Raw genomic sequence first — 25311 nt, 5'->3', positions numbered from 1 at the left:
GCTGTTGGGGGTGACCCACAAGAGTACAGTGATTACCAGCAGCCAGTAAATATGTTGTATAGGGTCCATCCAGAAACAACAGATGAGTAGCCCATGGCATCAACAACATCAATAAGTCAGTGCACAGCTGCTCACAGGGTGTCCGGGTGCTAGAAGTAAACTGTACAGCACAGTTATATCACAGCTTTAATCATTAAATAAACCAAGTTTTGAGTTGTGACTTGCCATAGCTGTTTGAGCCAAAGACAGGAGAAACCCATTAAGGCCCTATAGGCTGCACTATTTACAGGCAGCTAGGGTAAAAGCCAACAATACGAAACAACTGAGGAACGATCCACATGAGGACCATTGTTACAGGCAGTCAGAGTAAATGCTTCATGGGGTCCACAGAGGAGTGACAGGAGAGCAACTTACAGGCTTGCACTTGAAGCCACAATCAGCCATTGTAAATGATGTAAACATCACTTCAGGAGAACTGAAGAGTATCCTACGGGCTTTCGGCCTAGGGAATGCTCTTCAGAAACTACAGAAGAGAGACTGAGAGGTAATCCACAAGGATGCATTAGCTACATCCACTAAGCCCACAGAAAGGCATGCAGGCCCACAAATAAAGAATCTAGAGAAACAAGACAAAACAAATCAAGCTGGTTATTGCTTGTTGCCCAGATCATACAAATAACATTCACCAGTATGAAGTCAACCAAGAAAGTGCAGATTTGAGATCCACAAAATACCATAGGTGCCACAGTAATGGGCCTGTGGATTCAACCCAGATGTAGAGGAGGGAGATCAAAAGGACTAGCACAGGAACCTTAGTAAATAGTCAACACGGTCCAGCCAAAGACAATGAAGATGGCACCTAAGACATTCTCAGAAACGTCAGCAGAGTGCCTGCGCTGTGCTACCCCGAAGCAACGATTGCGCAAACGAAGAAAGGCAGACACCTCAGTAAGAAGGGTGTATACCCTGAATATCGAGCCCACAATATCGGTATGACAGAATATCAAGGCCAAAATATTGAAAAAATAATATTGACAGGAAAGTTACGTCTAGATTTTCTATATCTATCTCCACATATATATACTTACACGGTACATATGCCTTCAAGTTACATAGATGTGGAGTTAGGAATGGTAAATCTATACTTCCCTATATGCACCGAACCTTTTGATATTTTGTCCCTCGATAGTCTGTCTTTGATAATCTTGTAGCACTATTTTGTTGATGTTGATTCAGCAGTACACCCAGTAGGAGGTCCATGGGGTACCACCCTGAAAGCGCAACTCAGGTAGATTCACCAACACCACATTAGATGTTCTATGGTGTGCTACGCTGAATCAGAGGAGGTGCAACTCAAAGGCACCTTAGGAAAGAGTCTATGGGTTCCGCTTAGTCTCAGTGGTAGGCTCAAGCCACCAATGCGGTGAGAGTCAGGAAACCTGCAGAGGGAATGTACTTAGGTTAATAAGAAAGAAGGGGGCAGTGAGAGAATTTTAATGGACTGTGAGGGTAATAAAGGGTGGGTTGTCCTTACAACAAAAGCTCAGCATATCCCTGCGGTCCAGTTTAAATTCAAAAAGTTATTTTACAATCAGGGTTAGGATTTGACCTCGGGAGGAAGGATAATGGGTATTAGCTAACTGGCTCATAAATGTGGACTCTGCGACAGCTTTTATTTGGTGAAAAGGAAACAGAGGTGCTTTTCTGAAAGGTCAAAGGGCTTCTCAGCAGGGAACCACAGTAGATTTGTGTTGCACGAGCTCTGCTGTATCAACCACTTCACCTTTATAATACCACAAACAGGCATCACTTCCCATGCAGGCAAAAAGTACCCCAAGCAATAATTTGCGAATTGGCATTGCCCTCTAGCTCTACTTATCATATAATGATTCCTCCAAATTTTGAGGTTTGAAAATTTGCTTGAAAAAACAATCCTCCATGTTAGTGCACGTGAAGGGGTTCCATATATGTGGAAAAAACATATTTGGCAAAAACATTGACTTTAACATATAGACAACAAAATCTAAACCTCACATAAATATCTTCCTGTAGATATTTCGACCTGTATTTATTAGCTAAAATCCAGTCAAAGTTACTTTAAACTTGATTTAGGTCTAGGTTAATGTACTGCTCTAACTTCTTCTGTTGCATATTTTGGTACAAGTACTTGATAGTGGAATTCGGTCAGCTCCAACATTTGTGTAGGGAGATATTTATGCAAGTTGGAGGTCTTTCGACTTTTTTTTCAAAAAACTCTTTAAGCTCTGTGTGTTTCATTTGCTACCCCTAAAAGTGTTACAAATGTATCTGGCAAGTATACTGTATTTGTTTATAGGAAGTAATTTGATTTCCTTTGCGAAGGCAGTCGGCCTTTCACCTTCAGGAGAGGATGTTATGGCCCATATTTAAGAAAGCGTGGTGCATCAGAACAGATGTGCCACTTTTTCTGCGCCCCCTCTTCTGGCACCTAACAACACCATGTATGCGCAGTATTTATAACACGGCGCACGATAGCGGTCATTTGCACATTAGCGTCAAAATTGTTGACGCTATTATGGCGCATTGCTACACTTGCATCAAAAAAAGTTTGACATTAGTGGAGCAAAGTGCACGGAGATCCATAGGTTTCTATGGAAGCATCATTTTAATGCCTGCTCTGAGCAGGCGTTAAAAATTACGCCAAACATGGCACAGTGAAATCTGTTGAATTTCACTGTGCCATTTTTTTGCAGGCCCCCTAGCGGTGGAATGCCCCATGGCATATATTATGCCTGGTGCAGGCATTATGTAGCACAAGGGTTTGCAAAGTGGCACGAAGCATGCATTGCCCCACTTTGTAAATATGGTGTGGGGAAAAAGCCACTTTTGTGATGCCTTAGTATAAAAAAATTAGGCTATGGTGGTACTAGAGGCCCTTATATATGCCCCTATGTTTCTTGGGCTATACTACACCGGTGCTAAGCTCCTGAAAGAGTAGCAGAGCTACTCTAAAACCCATGCTATCCTCCCCTGTAATTTCCATAAAGGTATTCGGGGAGCCCGGACTCTGCCTCGAGCAGAGTCTGGCCCAGTAATCACGGCCTAATGCCTTCTGGTTTTGAGAACCAACACTGACAGCAGTCCTATCACTATATCAAGGTCAAAACAGCGACCTCCTAAAATATTGCATCCACTGTATTGTCCGTTCCATAACGTTGCAGTGAAAGTGTAGGTAAGTGGATGAGGAGTTAAGAATAGTAAATATGTATTTACCTTGATGGTGTAGTGGTAGATGATGTCCTGGTTGCTTTATTTTTTATAGGTCTATATTTTGACTACTACATAGTGATTTATAATCGCAATAGAGGAGTCCTGCTCGGCAGCTGCCTGTGTGTCTCGCAATTCCTGAAGATGAGCGTTCAGATCTCTCACAGGCTCATGAGACCTGGTGCCAGTCACCCCACCCACAGAATACCCCTGGCCACTAGAGATGCGGCCACTGCTAAGGTAGTGCTTGGAAGTAGGGTAGAGCGCCTCCCCCCGTAGTGGGGGGGCGTGGCCCGTTAGGGGACGGGGCCTCCGAGGCCCTGGGGCACTCCCTTCCCCCTTTTCCCCCTGCCGGGGGGTGCAGGGATCGGCCGGATTTCCGCCCTAACGCCTCGCGAGGCGTTGGGGGCGGAAGTCATGCCCCCGTGGGCATGTCGTGGGGCTGACGTTGGCCGCCCGCCGGTTCCTGCCGCCGCGCACTGGTGGGGGGCTATTTAAAGGCCCCCCAAAGAGGGTTATTCCTTCTTTACTTGTGTGCGGCGGCGGGACCTGGCGTGCGGCCCGCGATTGTGAGGATTGCTCACCAGAGGGATTCCCGCTTCTTCCTTTTTTCATCGGCTGCTGCCTTCGTTGTGGTCTTTCCTGCTTCGCGGTCGAGTATTAAGTTGTAAGTATAAGCGCGTCCAGCTCGGTGCCTGAGCCGGATTTCTTCGCGCTCTAGTGGCGTGCCGGGGCCCCTGTCTCCAGACCTATTTAATCTCCGGGCGGCCGGCTAATTATTTGTAGGGATTTTGCGCGCCCAGCTCAGTTCCGGAGCCGGATTGCTTCGCGCTCTAAGTGGTGGGCCGGGGCCCCCTGCTTTCAAGCCGCGTGGGGGGGCAACTTAACGCGCAGCTGTGTCGGTAAAAGATCATCCGAGCCACGGAGTATTAGCGCGTCCAGCTCGGTGCCTGAGCCGGATTTCTTCGCGCTCTAGTGGCGTGCCGGGGCCCCTGTCTCCAGACTTATTTAATCTCCGGGCAGCCGGCTAAATTATTTGTAGGAGTGGGGTCGCTGGGTAAATCTCCCAAGTGGCGAGCAGCGCTTTTCAAACATGCGCTGTGTTAACTGGCCGGGGTTTTTTAGTTTAGCGCTCGTGTTTGTTAAACGCATGATCAGTGGTGGGCAGCGCGATTCCCGACGCCCGGGGCATTTTGATAAACACGCGTTGGGCGAACTGGTCTTGTTTTGAAGTATCGCACTGTTGTAAGGTTGTGTTTGTGCATTCCGCTTCACAGAGTTTGTAAGTTTCTGCTTTGTCTAAAAAAAAAAATTTTTTTTTTAAAAAAGGAGTAACTTCTGCTTTTGCTGAATTCCCTGAAACTCATGGTTCAATGGCAAGCAAACAATTTTGTGTAAAGTGGTGGTTTTTCATCTGGGGGCTGACAGTTGCTTTAGGGCAGTGTTAAGCCACCTGCCTGTGTAGTGCGTTATGTGTATGAGCCATTATTAAGAAGTGGCCCATTCGCAGGCAGCCAAAGAGTGTGTAGCCTGTGTGGTTGCATTAATTATTTGGCATTTGAGCCACACTTAATTTTCACTGTGGTTAGCTTGGTGTTGTCTTAGTTAAAGTTATTGCATCCATTGCTGCAGATTGGTTTCTTCAGCTCTTTGATTTATGTGAGGTGGACACTGGATTAAGGTGGTTTTCAATTTGTGGACATTGGGGAAAGTGTCTTAGGGATCCCTGTGTTTGACTGTTTTTTGCCTCTGATTTCTTTTCAGGTCGTACCCCCTATATATAAAAAAAGGGGGGGTTATACTGTTAATTAGGCAGTCCTTTACAATTGGTGATAGCTATAAGGGCAGGTCACCATGCCACCTAAGAAGGCCTGCACCCAAAAAGGGAGGGAGCGCGACCCCGATTTGTCCCAGCTGCTGAGATTAGTTTTGGAAAAATTGGGGAGTGAGGAACCCAGTGTGGCCATAGAGGCTCCTAAAAAAGATGGGGGCAGGGAGAAGGGTTCCCGCCCTAAGCGGTCCCACGTGGCCCCCAATGCGGCTTTCCCCCCAGTTAAACGTAGAAGGAATGCAAAAGCGCAGGTGCCGGCCACCATCATTCCGACGCCCCCCGCAGCGGCACCGGCCACCATCGTTCTGTCACCTCCTGCAGCAACTAGCCTCTCAGAACAGTTGAGCGTGCCCGTTGCCGCGGCCCCGCTCACTGGCCCACTCCCCACGCCACAAGTTCTTAACTCGGGCTCCACGGCCCCCTCAGGCGTGGGTATAGAGAGAGTCCTGGCAGATATTCGTAATTTCTTGGCGGCCTTAGCACCGACAGCTCAGCCCGGGCCATCTCCCACACCGCTTCAGGGGGTAATTTCTCCCGCGCCGTCCGGTCCACCGCCTGTGGGCTGCCACGATTCCCGGACGCACGATCAAGAGCCATCCAGGCTGGCGCTAATGGAAGTTTCTAAACTATTGGCCGGTATTAACGCACCGACTACCACCGCCCCACCACCCACTGCTCCATGGGGGGCAGACATGTCATGGCAAAACACAGTGGCTGATTTAAAACGCCAGGTGGACTCCCTAGTTGCAGCGCACTCCTCAAACTTGCGGCAGGCCGCGATCAGTAGCCCGTGTGTCGCCCAGGCACCGAGCATTTGTCTCCCATCTCCCCCACCGGTTCAGGACGTCCAGCCCAACTCAAGCAAACTTCCGAATCCGGACATCCCGGTCAAGGAAGGGACGACAGACTCATTATTATCCAGACCAGGTAAGCTGGCAGCCCACGTTAGCGCCGAAACAAGGGAAAAAATATGGAAGGGAGACTTTGTGGACATTTTTTCTTTAATAAGGGCAAAATAAGGGCAAAAAGAAGGGAGATGGAAGGGAAGGAGAAGGAACATAAATCATCTTCCTATAGCGAAAGAAAGCCAAGGATTGAAGAAAACATCACAAATTGGCTATTTGGCTTTAATGTTTTTATGTCAATCCTGTTGGAGAAAAAACCAGAGTTGGGCACCTCTTTGATTTATTATGCCAATAAGATATTGAAAGCTCAACACGCGTACGGGGGGACCGCCTGGTTGGAGTATGATAGGGATTTTCGTTGGGCAAAAATAGAGGACCCCTCCATTGGGTGGGATCAAACAGAAGTGAATGTGCGGCTCGAATGTGTTAACAACAAGGTCCCAGGGAGGCAGCCCTTTCGGCCCCAGTTGTCCGGTGAGAAGAAAGGGTCTTGCTGGGCATTTAACAGAAGGTCATGTTCAAGTCCCGCAGGAACTTGCAAATTCAAGCATAACTGTTCCTTTTGTGGCCACCCGTCCCATCCTGAATCCAAGTGCATTAAGAAATCTAAAGAGCGCGGTCGGGACCCCGGTAAACCATCAAATTGATTCTCCTCTCCCCTCCCCGGTCAGGTTAGAAGCGTTACGCCCTTGGTTACAGGCTTACCCTTCTGCGGACGCGGCTTCAGTACTTCTTAACGGTTTTTCCTTTGGCTTCAGGATCCCCGCCCCTAATGTCTCTCCGGTAGATCATTGTAAGAACCTAATATCTGCCTTGCAGAACACTTCGGTAGTTGCAAAAAAAATAGAGAAAGAGAGGTCCCTGGGCAGGCTTGCTGGTCCTTTTAGGTGCCCTCCACTATCTGGTTTTGTGTGTTCCCCGTTGGGAGTGGTTCCAAAAAAGGAAGCAGGACAGTTTAGATTGATCCACAATCTTTCAGCCCCTCGGGGGTCATCAGTTAACGACGCCATTGATCCGCAGCTATATTCAGTCCGATACGCGTCAGTGGATAATGCGGTTGAGAAAGTGAGAGCGGTGGGCCGGGGGTCTATGTTAGCAAAAACCGACATTGAGTCTGCCTTCCGTTTGCTTCCCGTGCACCCCGAGGACTACCACCTGCTGGGTTTTCAATTCAGGGGGGGGTATTACTTCGACCAATGCATGCCCATGGGTTGCAGCATATCTTGCAGTTATTTCGAGCAATTCAGCTCCTTTCTTCAGTGGGTATTCTCACAACGTACGGGACACCGGGAGGTCATTCATTACCTGGACGACTTCCTGATTCTGGGACCCCCCAATTCTGACAGGTGCAGGTGGGCTCTTCAAGCTTTAATCGCTTTGTTCAAAGAATTTGGGGTTCCTTTGGCCCCCGAGAAAACAGTCGGCCCTTCTACTTGCATCACTTTCCTAGGGATTGAAATTGACTCCTTGGCCGGGAAGTGCCGCTTGCCTTTGGATAAACTGTTGGCTTTACAAGGAGTCCATTAAATTTATATTGTCTCAAGAAAAGGTGACCCTGCACCAGCTTCAGGTACTGGTGGGCCAGCTGAACTTTGCTCTAAGAATCATCCCCATGGGTCGCCCCTTTTCTAGGTCAATAGCTCGCTCAATGACGGGGCTAAAAGAAAAACACCACCACACCAGGCTGTCCAGAGAGGTTAGGGACGACCTGAGGTTGTGGGATTCGTTCCTTAGGACATTCAACGGGTCGGTCATTTGGCCGCAGAAAGCAAAACCCAGCCCTACGCTGGGCCTATACACTGACTCCGCGGGAAGCATAGGCTTCGCCGCAATTTTGGGCCCATTATGGTGCAGGGCAGACTGGCCTAGAGACTGGGTCAGATGGGGTATCATAAAACAGGCCTTGAGGGGTTGGGCCCCGGGTAGCTCGGATGCCAGGCGTCCCGTCACCCCTCCTTTGCTAGAAAGGATTTTAAGGGCGCTTCACACCGTCTGCTCTTCACCCACTGAGGCGGCGCTTTTCACCGCGGCCTTCACTTTGGCCTTTTACGGGGCTTTCCGCATCAGCGAGTTGGTAGGCTCCTCCAGGGGTGACCACTTGGGGGGCCTACAGCTGAAAGACGTAATGATCTGCAGGGGGGCACTGCACATTATGTTGCGTAAATCAAAGACCGACCAGCTGAAGAAAGGAACACGCATCACACTTGGTGAGGCGCCTGGTTCCCCCTTATGCCCTGTGTTAATCACAAGCAAATACATGGCGGTGCGCCCTATGGCTGAGTCTCCGGCCTTCTTCATCCACCCGTGCGGAGACTGCCTCTCACGCTACCAGTTCGCGGAAGTCTTTAAATTGTCCCTAAAATCAATCGGAGTGGATCAACAAGGTTATTCATCCCATTCCTTTAGAATTGGCGCCGCCACGGCGGCAGCAGCAGCAGGCCTTCCAGCGGCCGCTGTAAAAAATATAGGTCGTTGGTCTTCGGAATGTTACAAACGTTACATCAGGCCAGAGTTGGAGTAACAGGGACTGGGTTGCTCGGTGGTGATGTCTCACGCGCATGTTTTCTTTTCTTTCAGTCAAATGCCTCAGCGAGTAGTCTGGGTATTGGGCCATTCATTTGTCCGACGGGCGGCATACCGGTTGCAACAGCTCCGTGGGTCGAAACCGGCAGACTTGCACAGTGTGGCTTTTCGGTGGTGCGGCATTGGCAGAGGAGGCATCACCCAGCTGCAACATTTGGTCGAATTGGCGAGTAGTCGTGGGGGACTGCAGTCTCCGGATCTAATCATCATTCACTTGGGGGGCAATGATTTGGTGCGTTTAGGCCGAAAGACCCTTAGGGAGACGGTATTTCTTGAAAGTACAAAAGTGGCAAAGCAATTCCCAAGGGCAGCATTTGCCTGGTCACACATGGTTCCACGTCGTAAGTGGGGGGCAGGGTTAAGATCTCGCACCATCAACGTGTCAGTTCGCCGGCTTAATGCCGAGATGGCGAAGCTCTGCCCAGGCCCTGGGCGCCTATGGAATATCCCCCACAAACTGCTGAAAGGTATGCACATGTTTCACAACGACCAAGTGCATTTGTCCGACGAAGGAACCGATCAATTTATTCGCGACATGTGGGGTTTTGCCCACAGCCTCTTTTTGGGTGGGGAGGGCGAAGGACCTTTGGGGCCCTGGTCGCCCTTGTGGCGGAAATTGAGATAAAAAATGTGACTAGAAACAATAGGAGGGGGTCCCCAAGGTGGGGCCCCCAGGAGGACATCTGGGATAGGATCCTGAAGTTCTGAGCCAACCAGCGGATGTACACACCAGATCAGGGGGTAAAGAGACCTCAGATCGCTGGGGGAGAACATGGGGCTCCAGCTCTTGGCTCCCCCCATTACACCCCAGGGCTGATTGGTGTTTGGAGGGGGGGCGGAACCCTAAACTGGAGGACAAGGTACCGGGTAGTCAGGGTAACCGTCCCTCCTACGGATACAGGTGAGACACGGGTCACCTGTGTGGTCCAATATGGTGGTTCGGGACAGGAAGGGATCCTGTCACACTGGTTATGGTCACAAGTAATTTCTCAGTAACATGTGAATAAAAATGTTTTCTTTATTGACTAACCTTCTTATACTTGCTATTTGATGTTTTGCTTGTTGAAGTTATGAGGTATTTTATATGATGACTTTTTGAAAATAAAAGATACTTCTTCCAACGAACAAACCTTGTCGTCTCGTGCTTTCCTGGCGGGGGGAGTGTGGGCCGTCTGGAGGCCTCCGGATACTAGGGGTGTGACGTAGGCCCCTCCAGCCTCTGTGGTGCAGGGGGGCACCCAACTCTAAGGGACACCTCAACCCTTCAGGCCTCATTTAACCTAAGTCCAATGAATATTAGTGAGATATGGAAGACTAAGTGGCCTCTCTTCACATTCCACAGGGGGACCCCATTAGTTTGCATTTCACCACTGCTCGGAAGCCCCTCCTGAAGCTCCCTTTTCTGATCAACGCCTTCCCTTGATGCAGCGCCTCAAGGCCACCTGTGCGTAGACCAGCAGGAATGACCCACTTACAATGCCTGTGGTGCTAGGTTGTAGGGTATTAAATGCATAAATAAAATTGATCCCATGGATATCCTTGGGTCCGGTTCCTCTACCTTTTGCTACTGTATTTTTTTGGGCCGTATCTTCAGTTATATTTTTTTCTATTTTTTTTTATTTGTGCCCTTTGTAAACCTTATTAGTTATTTCTTTAATACCCCTGGTTTGACAACCTTAGTTGTTGTGGGGCATCACACTGTGTCGTACCCTCTTTTTCCTGCGCTTTGGCCCTGACATTCAACTACTTCTATCAAGGGACAGCTACAAACATTCTGTAGATCTGTTGTGCGTTAGACACTGGGAGCAAATGAATCACTGGTGTAGCAGTGAGATTTGGCACTGCCCAGCTGGCCCTTGGCACTGTAAACCAGTATGCGCCTGACATTGGTCCAAGATAGCGAACCTGAGATGGAGGCCTCGGTTGGCAGAGCTCAGAAAGGACAGACTTAACATTGGAAGGTACAGTTAAGTTCCATAACACCATCTCCAAATTAAGCTGTCTCTATAATTCACGTGAGTGTGTAGGAACAGCAGAAGTTTTGGGCTCTTACGGAACTAAAAAGCAACATTGGAAATTTCACCCAAATACAACTCATAATGAGAACTGTTTTATAAAGAGCCTCATACTATGTTTTTGCCAGTTCAAAACACTGTACATAACAGGTGTCGTTGCTACACACTTTTTGCAGTTTTATGTAGCAGGAACCTGACCCAAGGGCATTAGAGCGCTTTATATGACCACCCGATCGCATTACACAAGGTCAGAGTCGCACTTTATTTAGGCACAGGGAGATTAAATGATTTGCGCTGAATCACAGGATGTTGAGCTGACGCCAGACTTGAATCTGCCTCTCTAGTTCTAAAGTCAGCAGCCGGGGCCGTTAAGCCGCATCATCTCCGATCTAAGGGTCCTCGGTTTATTAACCTTGGAAGGATGCACGGCGATGCCAGGACTCAACGTGGTCCGCACGACCACATACGTCAGTATCAAGCGTTTAACTGCTGAGCCACGGTGCTAATTTAAATCACTATGTGGGTGTTGCAATGTCAGATCAAATTATATACATACATATTTAAGAAATGTTGCTTTCGCTTAAAAAAGCACAATACAATTATTTGAAAAAAATGTGTGGGATCTCAGGAAACACGTTACAAATGAAGGTAAAACCAAGCACATTACCTGGAGCACATGTTAAAAGATAACCCTGAGGGTGTAGCTGTCTGGACTGCGTGACAGGCTGACCTCTCTAGCATGATTGTTATGCACCTAATATGGGGTCAAGTGTTGAACCACTAGGGCGGGCCCAGAACAGATTTTCCAGCTAGCGCCTGAGTATTTAAAAATTCCCATGTAGGTTGCATGGCGCAGATCATGGAAAGCTGGCAGTGAACGATGGAGCAACATTTGCCTACCATTGAATGATGTCACAAAAGGGGCTTCCTTAAAGGCACAAAGCCTGGCAGTATCCGCTTGTTGAGGCCCTCACAGGTGAACACAGTGACAGGTGGGGTGCTTAAATGAATCACAGCTCCCAGTGATAACTCTGGGCTGCATTCTGTACAATTAGGTTTAAATTGACTGTGCTACTAAAGAGGGTCCCAGACTATACAACTCAGTCGTGGCCACATCTCCTCTGATTGGGAACACAAGCAGCCCTGTGCTGGTTTCAGCCAGCTGGGCCAAATCAACGGTTATGCTGACTGTTGAGACAGAAACTGTCCCACAAACCTGTGGGTGCATGCCAGCCTGCCCCCCCCCCCTCATCCTGACTGCATCACAGTATTGTAGCATTTATATAGAGCGTATTACCCCTACGTGGAACAGTGAAGCATTTACACACACAGGACCAGCCTCTAGAATGTGCTAGCTGGGGCAATGCCCAGGGCGCCAACCTTCAGGAGGGCGCCGGGCTGCCTGAAACAGTCTTTCTCTCGCCTGACAATTGTGTTAACCACCGTTTCAGAAGGCTGCTGGTACACGTCTACATTTTGTGTTTTTCTTCTCTTGGCACTCATAGCACTTGCTCCCCTCACCTCCCCCCTACTCCCCTCCATGTTTTCCAACACACCGATTAAAAGATGGCTGGTGGAAGGGGGTTCCAAATTTGGTTTCGCAACGGCGCTATCTATGTGGTTGTGAGCTATCTATGCACAGGCCAGCTCTGCCCATAGGTAGCAGACTAGACTGTGTAGGGAGTGTGGTGGAAGCATATTGTCTTTGTTTTAAGCCTCTTTGTGAAGGATTTTCGTGCGAAGTGTGAGTGACCTGTGAGACGCTCTTGGTTTGGGGTGCTGCACTGAACAGTCTGCGGCATTTATGCCTAGCTCTTGCAGGTCCTGGTTATTTTAATGACTACTTTACATTTTGGGTCCAAATTTATATGGCGACTGCAGACGATGGAGATTCTTTCCAGCAGACCCTGATACTACCTTCTCTGTGGGACGCTCAGCACCACATGGCCTACTTTTGCTAACTGTGCAGCCTGGTGACCCATCCCACCCGTTGAAGTTACCCTGCCCCTTGGCCCTACGCCCTCAAGAATCTAGATGTTGCCATAGAGCAAGATGCTTTACTAGGCCAGTAGCCAGTCGAGCGTTGAACAAGACCTGGTGGTGCTTGTGTCTCGCCAGAATGCCTGAGCATGAGAAACAAAGTGCTCATGAGAAGTTATGTGCGCGAGAGGTTGAGGCCTGTCCATACTGTGACACGTGTGTGCCCATGAGACTGTGATACTAAAGCGAGAAACTGCCCAGGCAGCAACAAGACCACTGGAAGTGAGTACAAACCCAGCGTAAGCTGCACCGCCTGTCAAGTGGCTGTCCAGGGTCTCATGGGCTCCAGTGCAAGGAAGGAAATGGGTTCACTGGACGAGGTTTCAACTGTGTCGTCAAATACAGCAATAGTCGGGGTTCTGTGAGCCCCTCAAGCCTTTGGGCCACAGTGCCACTGCACTGCTGCTCCGGTGGAAGCTACGCCCGCCCCTGTCCCAAAGACCACGTGCTTAAATACTTGTTAGGGAATGGCATGCTTGACTTACAAGCTACGTTTGAGATGGCTTGCAGTGTGCAGGCAGCGAGTGCACTTCCTGCCGGTAGAACTGTGCACTAGCATGCCAAGGGCAGGCAGTGAGTGATTCCACAATACTGTTAAGCGTTGAAGCGCCTCTTGGGCTAAAGTTTGGGAGCACAGCTGCGTACAACGTCGGTAGTTTAGAATGCTATTTAATTTCTGTGTAATTTCTTAGGTGCTGTGTGCACTTGCTAAGTGCTTCCGAGAACTACAAAAATGTAGAATGTGCCCTGAGAATCCTGGTTGTCCTCAACTGTCTAGAGCAGTGAGCATTCAGCCACTTTCCAAGTGTCGTGCTGGGTGTGGGTGGCTCACCCAGACCAGAGATCGCACACAGTTCCTGATCAAATGTTAGTTGCTTAACAGATACAGGAATATCACCCTGCCCTGTGGTTGGTGTACCTACAGGCTTCAGAGAGATCAGCCTGTGCTGTGGTTGGTGGATCCTACAGGCTTCAGATGTGGTTGGTGTATTCTACAGGCTTCAGAGAGATCAGCCTGCGCTAAGGTTGGTTTATCCTACAGGCTTCAGAGAGATCAGCCTGCGCTGTGGTTGGTGGATCCTACAGGCTTCAGAGAGATCAGCCTGTGCTGTGGTTGGTGGATCCTACAGGCTTCAGATGTGGTTGGTGTATTCTACAGGCTTCAGAGAGATCAGCCTGCGCTGAGGTTGGTTTATCCTACAGGCTTCAGAGAGATCAGCCTGCGCTGTGGTTGGTGGATCCTACAGGCTTCAGAGAGATCAGCCTGCGCTGTGGTTGGTGGATCCTACCGGCTTCAGAGAGATCACCCTGCCCTGTGGTTGGTGGATCCTACAGGCTTCAGAGAGATCAGCCTGCGCTGTGGTTGGTGGATCCTACCGGCTTCAGAGAGATCACCCTGCCCTGTGGTTGGTGGATCCTACAGGCTTCAGAGAGATCAGCCTGCGCTGTGGTTGGTGGATCTCACTGCGTTCAGAGATATCACACGGTCCTCGGGTTGGTGCATTTCTACATTTTACCACTTCACTTGGTGTTATTTGCTCACCCGCTCCTAGTTTCTTTGCCTTCCGGTACTTTGAGTGACAGAGAAATGCAAAACTGCAAGAGGCTGCATGTAAACCGAAGCAGTAAGCTCAGGGTCGTGTGAGCATCTTAGTCCTGGAAAGGGACATGTTGAGGCCTCGGACTTGTGGGCAGCAGAGCGCTGAAAGGCATTCTCCATGTAAATATCAGCTCGCCCACTCTTCAGGGCGGTGCCCCCTCCTTCCTCCTCCAAGCTGCTCCTCAGTGCTCGGCTGTTCACGGATAATTTCGCAGTTTCTTGCCCCTCGGGCTGGGGGTAGTTAGCCTGAAAAGTGCGCCTAGTCGACCCCAGACAACGAGTCGCAGACACACAGTTCACGAGAGCGAGCGTAAATTAAACCGAGCTTGGAGCACTTTTGTTTCAGAAAGGTTTGTTGTGTGGCTTCAGAGTGTTTTTTGGAGGTGAGTACAAATCTGGCTCGGCCTCCGCCCTGCAGCTTGGTGAGACTCGGGCGGAGGTGGAAGGGTGCCACTCCGTGCCCCTCGAGATTGCCCTGGGCTGTGCCCGCAGCACTCAGGATAGGCAGCGTTGTGACAAGAGTGCAGCGGGTCGAGCACGAGACCCCCGCACCAGCCTGTTTAGTGATGCAAAGTAACTATAATTGGGGTGCGGTGAGCCCTCGGCGCTCTGGGCCTAGGTGCCACTGCACCTGCTGCACTATTAATAGCTACGCCCCTGGCAATTGGAAGTGTGAAAGAGCTGAGAAGGGCTTGGGGTGCTCAGGGTGAGGCTGTTTTATGTCTGCTTAGAGCTGTTTTCCGAACAGGTGCCACTGGGTTCCTGGGCTGGGCGTGACCCCTGGAAAGTATTTCTCACCAGCTCTGATTCAAGGTGCCTGGTGCGGCCCTTCGTAAAACCCCCACCGCCCCCAAGGCTGTGGCGCGGCCAGAGAGGGAGGGAGCAACCGTGCCCTGCAGGCTGTGCTGCAGCGTGCACGTCTAAGTTATAGTGCGAGACGCTACATCTTCTGCGCTGCTGGTTTCGAGTGCAGTGTGTGATGATGCAACTCGCTGCTGTACTGTTGTATTTAATTCCATTCTTATTGTGCTTACTACCCCAGACGAGGCATTGAAGCGCTTTACGGCGGGTAGCAAGCTTCCCTGGAACCCAAGGTAGCAGTAGTAGTAGTCAGTCCGTTTTATGGGTTATTACTAGTTAGTGTTTATTGTTGATTAATGGGATTACTAGTCTTGTGCTGTCGAAAAACCATCCCATGTATTTACTACAGTTTCTTTGTGGTTGATTATATTAATAGTCGTTAGGTATGATCAGGGCCACTGGAATTATGCAATTGTGCGACCGCAGCATTTTGTGCATAATTATAGATTTGTCACATCATCCCACATCATCCATCTGCTGCTGCATAAACTGCAGATTTTAACAAAAAAACCTTTCTAGCTAATATTGTTTAAAAGTTACTAAAATACAGAAACACGTTGCTGAACACTAGGTGGCATATTTATACTCTGTTTGCGAGGAAATAGCATCATTTGTTTTGATGCTATTTCAGCGCACACTTAACTCCATATTTATATTTTGACGCTAGACCTGTCTAGCGTCAAAATATTGGAGTTAAAGTCATTTTTTGCCTGCAGAAAACTACCCTGCGTCAATGAGATGTAAGATAGGCGTTCCAGGGTATAAAATGACTCTAACGCCCAGGCGCCTTATTTATCCTCCCATGCAAAAATGGTGCACAGGAGTGAGGCGGGCCTAAATAATGGCGCTAAGCTTGCTTAATGCCATTATTTAACGCCTGGGTCAGGGCAGGTATTAGAGGACCTGTGGGCCTTTTCCATGGTGGAACACCATGGAATAAGTCCACAGGTGCCCTCCCCAGGCCCCAGGGAAACCCCCGTCCACACCAGAGGGACAGCAGAGAATGGGGAAACCCACCCCAGGTAAATATAGGTAAGTAGCGATAAGTTTTTTTTTTTTTTTTTAAGTGCCATTCAGAGTTCTGGACTGGGCCCCCCTACATGGCACTGGGTGTAATGGCCATGCCCAGGGGACACTTGTTCCCTGTGCAGGCCATTGGGGTGGTGGGCATGACTCCTGTCTTTTATAAGACAGGAGTCATGTGGTATGGTAGGTTTTGCGTCAAGAAATGACGCTAGACAGGTTAGAGTCATTTTTATTGACTCTAACCGGCCTAACGTCATTGTTTGGTGCAAAACCCCCTTCTCCCATACCACCACCCCCACCCGGCTAACGTAAATGTTTTTGACGCTAGCCCACCCTTTGCGCCGGATTACGCCATTTCATATATATGGTGCCCGGCTGGCATCCTGGAATGGCGCAAACTGGCACTATACTTTTTAATGCAAAACTGCATTAGCGCAGTTTTGCATCAAAAAGTATAAATATGGGCCTAGAAGTCCTTTTAGAATGGTTGACTGGTCACCTCTATGTTACTAAGGGCCAGATTTAACGGAAAATTACGGTGCGTGGTGCTGCGCCAAATTTGGCAGCGTCGTGCACAGTCATTTTCAAAATGCAGGGATGCGCTGTATTTACTAGAATGCGGCACAGTCCTTTGCTTCCCCGTTTGACACGGCAAAATTTGCTGCCATGTGCCAACGCAGCCGCCCTTGCACCGTAGTGTAAGGATGGCTGCGTTGAGTGAGTGATTGTTTTTGTGCAGGAAGGAACACCTTCCTGCACGAAAACAATCTTAAATGGTGATTGCTCTTCCTACGTGTGCTGCAAAATACGGCACACATAGAAAGAGCAAAAACGAGGAGAAATTAGAGCATTATTCCTAGTTGTGTCACTCTAACACCACCGCTGGGTGGAGTTAGATTTTGGCGCTGCCTCAGGTTTACGAAAACTCGTAAATCTGAGGCAGCGTCAAAATGCAATGGGTATTGCAGTGGCACACACACAGCAACACCCATTACACGTCCCTTCCATGCAAAGTGCTGCGTGTGAAGGGGCCGTATTTACAAGGAGGCCTTAAGCCACAAAAAGTGGCTTAACACCATCTTGTAAATACCACGCAGGGCATAGTGCCACGGAGCGTCACGAAAAGTGATGCTCCAGTGGCACTAGGAGCTCTTAAATATGCCTCTTGGTGCTATATTTAGGTGTTAAATTAGTTCTAATGAGGTGCATGCAACCAATGCCCAGACATTAGTAACAAGTGTAAAAATGACAAAATAATGAAGCAGAATGTGCCGCATTATGCAGCATAATTGGCCATTTCTTGCTGCATAATTTATTCAACCCTGCTGCATATTTTGGCCCCCCTCTACTGTTCTTTTTTGCCGTTTACGCTCAGATTGTGGTAGTTTTTTGGCAAGACAACTTGGAACCACTGGAGTTAAAGCTTGCGCTTCCCGGTATTTACAAGAGGTGAACACAAACAACTAGCAATAACAAACTTTGTGGCATGTCAACAATTTCCAAAATATACATTTTGGCCACCTGGCTCCCTTTTTTGCATGGCCTTTTTGGCACTCTTTTCATGCGGGCTAGCACCTTAAACTCAAGCTTGGACGTAAAATAATTAAACTTTTTTGTGACAACAGAGTATAATCCCATACTAAGAAAACAGTAATCTGCGCCGGGTGATCATAGCGCTGTTTGGGGTTGACCCTGAGTGCATACACTAGCGCATGAGTTTTGCTTGCAGGCTTGGAGCCCTCCTGTCGCTCACCATTTGCTGGTATGCATGGCACTCTGCTTTACAGCCTCGTAATCTGTCAAGGCAGGCATGGAATCATTTACGTTCCTCTGTGTGGAGCAGGGACCAAGCACTGATTGATTCAACTTAATTACTGCCAGTTCGCTGATCCCAACGTGATTGAGGTACTATTTTGTTATTTTTAAATAGTCTGTGGCTGACATAGCGCCTGTTGGGCTGTAAACAGACACAGATGCTGCGGCGCTCCACACGCAGGTGCTGTACTTGGCTTTGGAGGGAAGAGAAGCATGCATGTAACACTCACAAGGAGATACAGGGTGACAATAGTGCCAGAGTAGGGCTCAAAGTCATTAGTGATGTCTATAAAATGCAGCTGCATTAAACAAAACGCCCCTCCAAGGGGTTGGGCTTAAGCATCATTTTGCCAACGATACAAAAGGGTATGCCATGTTACTATCATTTGTATAGCACATGCCTGCCATTGGTACTTCCTCTTGACACTGTGCTCTGCCTGGATTTCCTCTGAACATAATTCCAGGCAGGTAGACCATGTTGTGCACTGCCAAGAGGCTCTGACAATCGGGCTGAGGTCTGAAATTGTACATTTTTGATCTGGCATGGGTGTGGCACATTTAATGTAAAAGGCCCTCTGTGTGGGCTTGATATGTGAGTGACCCTCAACAACGATATATGTCAGAGGTAAGCGCTTTAATTTATTGCCTTTTTAAGCATCTTTGTTTTCACTGTGAGGCTCTACTTCACTTGAACTACTTCACTTGGACTGAGGCCGTTTCACAGAGGTTTAACACACATTTGTGTGCTGGGTACATTAACTCACTAATCTACGTCACTAGGTTTTGAACCTTTGACCTATAGGTTATACTCACATCTCTTTATCAGGTGCATTAACCTCTGAGCTTTCCTTCTAGGATTAAAACCTGAGACATACAGATTGCAGACATGTTGCTGCAGCAATCACCCACTAAGCATTCAGACATTTGGAGTACACACAGTAAAGTACAGTTGATGCATTAGTGATGCCTTCTTTCTCTTTTATTTTTTATTTTCTTCTTGTCTACTTCCTTTCAAGGTCAGGTCCGTCTTTGTTTGCAGCATCTTTTTTCTTATTGTTTTTTTAGGGGTGAGTCGTGAGTGCATGCGCTAGCGCATGTGTCTCGCTTCGAGACTCTGTTGTGTGCAGTAAAAGGCTTGGAGCCTGCCTGTGGCTCACCATTTGTTGGTTTGCATGGCACTCTTCTTTACAGCCTCATAATTTGTCAAGGAAGGCATGGCATCTTTTCTGTTCCTTTGTGTACAGAAGGGACCAAGCACAGATTGATTCAACTTAATTATTGCCTGTCCGCTGCTCCAGGCATGATCAAGGTACTATTTTGCTCTGTTTAACTTCTAGTGCCCTGCAAACAGAAGGCTTGTGACTGGCAAAAATGAGGACAAACAAAATTGCTAAGTTTTTTTTTTTTTTAAAGCTAACTTTCTTTTATTTTGATATGTCTTCTTTTCTCACTTGTCACTCATGTTTTCCTTTGTTTTTGCTTGTGGGCGCTCTTCTCAAAAGATGGCGATTAACTTGTTCGAAATATTGCAAAGCAACATTGGTTTTTTTATTATGTGTACTTTCTGAAATGGTGCTATTTACAGATAATTGTGCAGTGCTCCCCAATCCACCCCACTCTAATCTGCCCCACTACAATCCACCCCACTCTAATCGAAACCACTCACCACAATACAATCCACTGCAACCCACACCAATCCTCCCAACCCACCACAATCTAATCTGCCCCACTCCAATTCACTCCACTCGAATAAAAAACAATCTGCACCACTCCAATCTGCATCACTCCAATCCAAAACAATATGCCTCGCTCCAATCCAAACCAATATGCCGCACTACAATCTACTCTACTCCCATTTGCCCCAATCAATCCAAAACAATCTGCTCACTCCAATCCAAAACAAGCTGCTCCAATCCAAAACAATCTGCCCCACTGCAATCTTCTGCACTCTAATCTAAAACAATGTGCCCCACTCCAATCTGCCCTACTGCAATCCAAAACTACCTGCCCCACTCCATTACAAAAAAATCGGCCCCACTCCGTCCACCTCACTCCAGCCTGCCCCCACTTTAATCCAAATCAGTCTGTCCCACTCCAATCTGCACCACTCCCATTTGCCTGACTTCAATCTAAAACAATGTGTCCCATATAAATCCGTCCTACTCCAATCTGTCCCATTCCAATCGAAAACAATCTGCCCCACTTCAGTCCTCCCGCTCCAATCCAAAATAATACGTCCCACTCCAATTCAATTCACCTCAACCCAATCCAATCCAATCCAATCCACCCCACCCCATACCAAGCTAATCCACCCACTCCAGTTCACCCTAATACAGTCTGCCCCACTCAATCAAAAAAATCGTCCCACTCTAGTTTGCCCCCTCCAATCCAAAACAACCTGACCCACTCCAATCCGCCCACTCTAATCTACCCCTTTCCAATCTAAAACAATCTGCCCCACTCCAATGCAAAACCATCTGCCCTATATCAAACTAAAACAATCTGTTCTACTCCAATTCAAAAGAACCTGCTCCCACTCCAACCTGCCTCACTACAATCCCAAACAACCCACTCCAATCGAAAACAATCTGCTGCACTACAATCCCCCTCACCTCACCCCAATCCAGTTTCCATACTCCAGTCCACCACACTACAATCCAGTTCCCCTCACACCAATCCAATACACCTCAATCCAGCCCAGTCCAATCTACCCCACTCCAGTCCAATACACCTCACTCCAATCTACCCCACCCCACCCCAATCCACTCCAGTTCAATCCACCCAGATCCAGTACGATCCACCTACTCCAGTCTGATCCACCATACCCCAGTCCAATCCACCCCACTCCAGTCCACCCCAGTCCATCCCATCCCACCCCACTCCAATGCAACCCACCTTACTCCTATCAAACCCACCCCACTCCATTGCAATCCAACCCACTCCAATACAATCCACTTTAATCTACCCTATTCCAGTCCAGTCCACCCCACTCCAAACCAATCCACACCACACCAGTCCACAACACACCACACAACACCAATCCAATCCAACCCATTCCAGTCCAATCCACCCCACCCCACCTCACTCCAGCCCTATCCACCACAATTCACTCCACTCAATTCACCCCAACTCAATCCACCACACTTAATCAAAACCACTACACTGCACCCTCATCCACTCGATGCAATCCAATCCCCCCACTCAGCCCAATCTACCTCACTCCAATCCACTTCACCCTAAATCAATACACCCTAATCCGATCCAACCAAACCAGATCCACCTGTTCCAGTCCACCCCACTCCAAACCAATTCACCCCAGTATAGTCCACCCCACCCCATCCCAGTTCAGTCCACTGCACTCCAATCTAATCCATCCAGCCTATCCCACTTCAAAGCACCCCATTTCAATCCACTCCACCCCACCCATCCCAGTTCAGTCCATCACACTCCAATTGAATCCATACAGCCTACCCCACTCCAGTCCACCCCAATCGCCCAAATCCACTCTACTAAAATCCACCCCATCCCACCACAGGTCAGTCCACCCCACTCCAATCCATCCACCCCACCGCACTCTAATCCAGCCCACTTTAATGCAATCCACCCCACTCTAATCCACTCCAATCCACCAAATCCAACCCAACACACTTCACCCGAATCCAATTCACCCTACCCCAGTCCAATCCATCTCATTGCAGCCCACCACATCCCAATCCAATACACCCCATCACATTTCAATGCACCCCACTCCAATCCACCCCACCTCATCCCACCCCAATCAACTCCAGTTCAATCCACCCAGATCTAGTACCATCCACCTACTCCAGTCTGACCCACCCTACTCCAGTCCAATCCACCCACTCCAGTCCAGTCCACCCCAGTCCATCACATCCCACCCCACTCCAATCGAACCCACCTTACTCCTATCAAACCCACCCCACTCCATTGCAATCCACCCCACTCCAATACAATACACTTTACTCCACCCTATTCCAGTCCAATCCACCCCACTCCAAACCACCTTAGTCTACCCCACGTCAATCCAGTACCCCTCTCCAATCAATCCACCCCACACCAAACCAATCCACACCACACCAGTCTACAACACACCACACAACACCAATCCAACCCACTCCAGTCCAGTCCAGTCCAATCCAATCCACCCCACCCCACTCCAGTCCTATCCACCACAATTCATTCCACTCCAATTCCCCCAATCCACCACACTTAATCCAAACCACTGAACTTCACCCTCATCCACTTGATTCAATCCAATCCGCCCACTCAGCCCAATCTACCTCACTCCAATCCACTTCACCCTAAATCAATACTCCCTAATCCGATCCAACCAAACCAGATCCACCCGTTCCAGTCCACCCCACTCCCAACCAATTGACCCCACTACAGCCCACCCCACCGCATCCCAGTTCAGTCCACTGCACTCCAAACTAATCTATCCAGCCTATCCCACCTCAAAGCACCCCATTTCAATCCACTCCACCCCACCCATCCCAGTTCAGTCCATCACACTCTAATGGAATCCATCCAGCCTACCCCACTTCATTCCACCCCAATCCAATCCACTCAAATCCACTCTACTACAATCCACCCCATCCCACCACAGGTCAGTCCACTCCACTCCAATCCATCCACCCCACTACACTCCAATCCACCCCACCTCAGTGCAATCCACCCCACTTTAATCCACTCCAATCCACCAAATCCAACCCAACACACTTCACCCCAATCCAGTTCACCGTACCCCAGTCCAATCCATCTCACTGCAGCCCACCACACCCCAATCCAATACACCCCATCACATCCCAATCCACCCCAATCTAATCCAATCCATCCCTCTCCAATCCACCCACTCTATCACAATCCACCCCATCCCAGTTTAGTCCGCCCCACTCCAATCCATTTCAATCTACCTCACTCCAGTCTGCCCCACTTCAATCCAAAACAATCCATCCCACTCCAACCAGCCTCAATACAATCCCAAACAACCTACTCAAATCCAAAACAAGCTGCCCCATTCCAAACCACGCCACCTCACCTCACCCCAATCCACCCCACTCCATCGCAATTCAGCACACTCCAATTCACCCCATTACAATCCAGTCCACCGCACACTAACCAATCCACCCCACACCAATCCAATTCACCCCAACCCAATTCAGTCCACCTCACCCTAATGTAATCCACCCCACTCCACACCAATCAATCTCACTCCTATCCAATCCACCCGATCCACCACATTCAATCCAATCCACTCTACCTCAATCCACTCCACTCCAATCCACCCAACTCCCTCAATCCACTCCACCCTATTCCACCCTGCTCCACTCCACAACACTCTCTGTCACTGAACCACTGAACTTTACTCCCCTCTACTCAACTCTACGACATTCTACTTCCCCTACTCCAACAAATCCACTCGACTCCCCACTCCACTCTAACATTCCATGCCACTAACTTTTTTGCCATGCTGAACAGCAGCCACACTTGTGTAAAACACGGCAAAACACATTGCCAAATCCAGTAGCTCTGGTATAGGCAAGACCTACTGGCTTTGCCAATGCTTGCTATTCTAATGTTGAGCCAGGCTGCAGGACAGCGCATGGCTAAAAGACATTAATCAACCCAATAGCCCTCTAATAAACAAGAGCTATTGGCTTTGCCATTTTTTTTTTTTTTTGCACTTCGTTGCAGTGCATAGACTACCCGAAAAACGGTGCTGCCCCTGCTCACATAAGAGAGCAAGTTTCTTTTCGGCTCTGCCGAAGAAGTTCAAACTAGGATCCCAAAGCTTAAAACACTACTTCAAGGCAGAAGAAACAGTCTGACTGAATTATGAAACGAGTGGTTTATGTAGGGGCTCTTCTGTGTGAGCTCTTCCTCCAATATCTTTTAAAATCAATGGTTCAGTTGAGTACTCAAAGTGGCTTAACTCCTACCCAGTGGTCTCTTGAATTACATTCTATTAACTACATAGTTAATGGAGCGAACTCTTCCCTACCTCAGTCTTTAAATTGTGCGGATGATTAACGGTGGTTTCCACCAGCACTTATTTCTGGGCAACTGGGCATGGTTTTCATAATCAGCTGCATGTATTGTATGGTATTGTATTTGCATTTATATAGCGCCTAGTATAGCACTAAGACGTGGCTGCATCACTGCCGGAGACTGTACAATGACATAGCTGACCTCGCTGTAGCATCACAGAAGGGAGACTTGCATGGGAGTTCTCTGCAGGGTTATAGGCCCATCAGGCAGTGCCTGATGGGCTGATCTGGCAGATCAGCGTGTGGGCCAGTTTTGTAGCAGTTTGTGGGCCTGCTTTATGGTCTGCTGGGCATGTTTTTTTTTACAATAGATTTCCCTGCTATCACCACAAACATTGATTTCAGCAAACAAATACATGCAGTCGCCCATACCTTGCAAAATACCAATAGCGTGTCTTTACAAGCTCACGACTGGCCTGATTTGCAAATGTGGGTTAGTTTTTATTATCTATATGGTTCACTAATCGGTCCACTTTTATTTTGGTGCCCGGGTCTAATTTTTTTTGTCCCAGACCGCCTCTGGTTTCCTTCTGTACTACATACAGAACACCCAATTGACTGCAGCTCCCCCCAAAGCAGAAACACGACTGTATCCCATCTCCTGTATAACCGGTTGCACAGAGACATGAGTGCACGGCCTCCGCAGTATTACAGCACAGAGGGCCTGCCGGTGGCAGTGGGGGTGTCTGGGCATTCCACAGTGACCCCGTCAGCTTTCCATCTCTGCCAGCACCGTACGGGAGAGTTCTCTTATCTGCGCACACAAAGAACCCATTTACCTTTCGTTTGAGCCCAAACCGTGAGTCATGTCTGGGTGGTTGTCCCCTACAACCACCCCCAGGTTTCAAGGCTGGAGGTGAGGTCATGCTTGCAGTGTGTGTGTGACAGGGTGGAGGCTGGAGGTACAGAGCGTAGGAATTTATTCGTTATTTATTCTTAATTTATTTTAATCATAGTTTTTTTTTTTTATAGCGCAGACCATGAATTGTCACGCGTCAGAGCGCTTTACATCTTCAGTACTTGCAAGCACCCAGCACAAATGTGTACATCACCATTTCCGCATCCGCCGTGACGTACGTTTGCCATGTCATAATGCGCCCTTATGATGGGCGCTGCATGAAACCTTCCACACCGCTGTTTCTTGCACATGCAGGCCGGCGCCACTCTCCTGCAAGGAGCCCGTGTCCCTCCTGCCCGCCTTTCAGCGCCTGAGGCGGAGTGGACCCTCGTCATTACTCCAGCTGTCCTCCCACCGGTTAGCTTATCACGAGGGTAAGGTCGGGAAGGGAGAAAGAGTCGGTGCGCATCGTTCTATTTTTATTAA

At 48.7% G+C, this 25311-nt stretch overlaps 1 protein-coding gene across 2 annotated transcripts in view; it reads left to right on the top strand.

The window, feature by feature from the left end:
• ERBB3 (erb-b2 receptor tyrosine kinase 3) overlaps window positions 1–25311 on the top strand; it is a 184929-nt gene that overhangs the window by 39903 nt on the left and 119715 nt on the right. The window lies entirely within an intron of this gene.

This window comes from Pleurodeles waltl, chromosome 4_2, assembly GCF_031143425.1.
Source record: "Pleurodeles waltl isolate 20211129_DDA chromosome 4_2, aPleWal1.hap1.20221129, whole genome shotgun sequence".
NCBI lineage: Eukaryota > Metazoa > Chordata > Amphibia > Caudata > Salamandridae > Pleurodeles > Pleurodeles waltl.
This window is presented reverse-complemented; position numbering and strand designations above follow the sequence as displayed.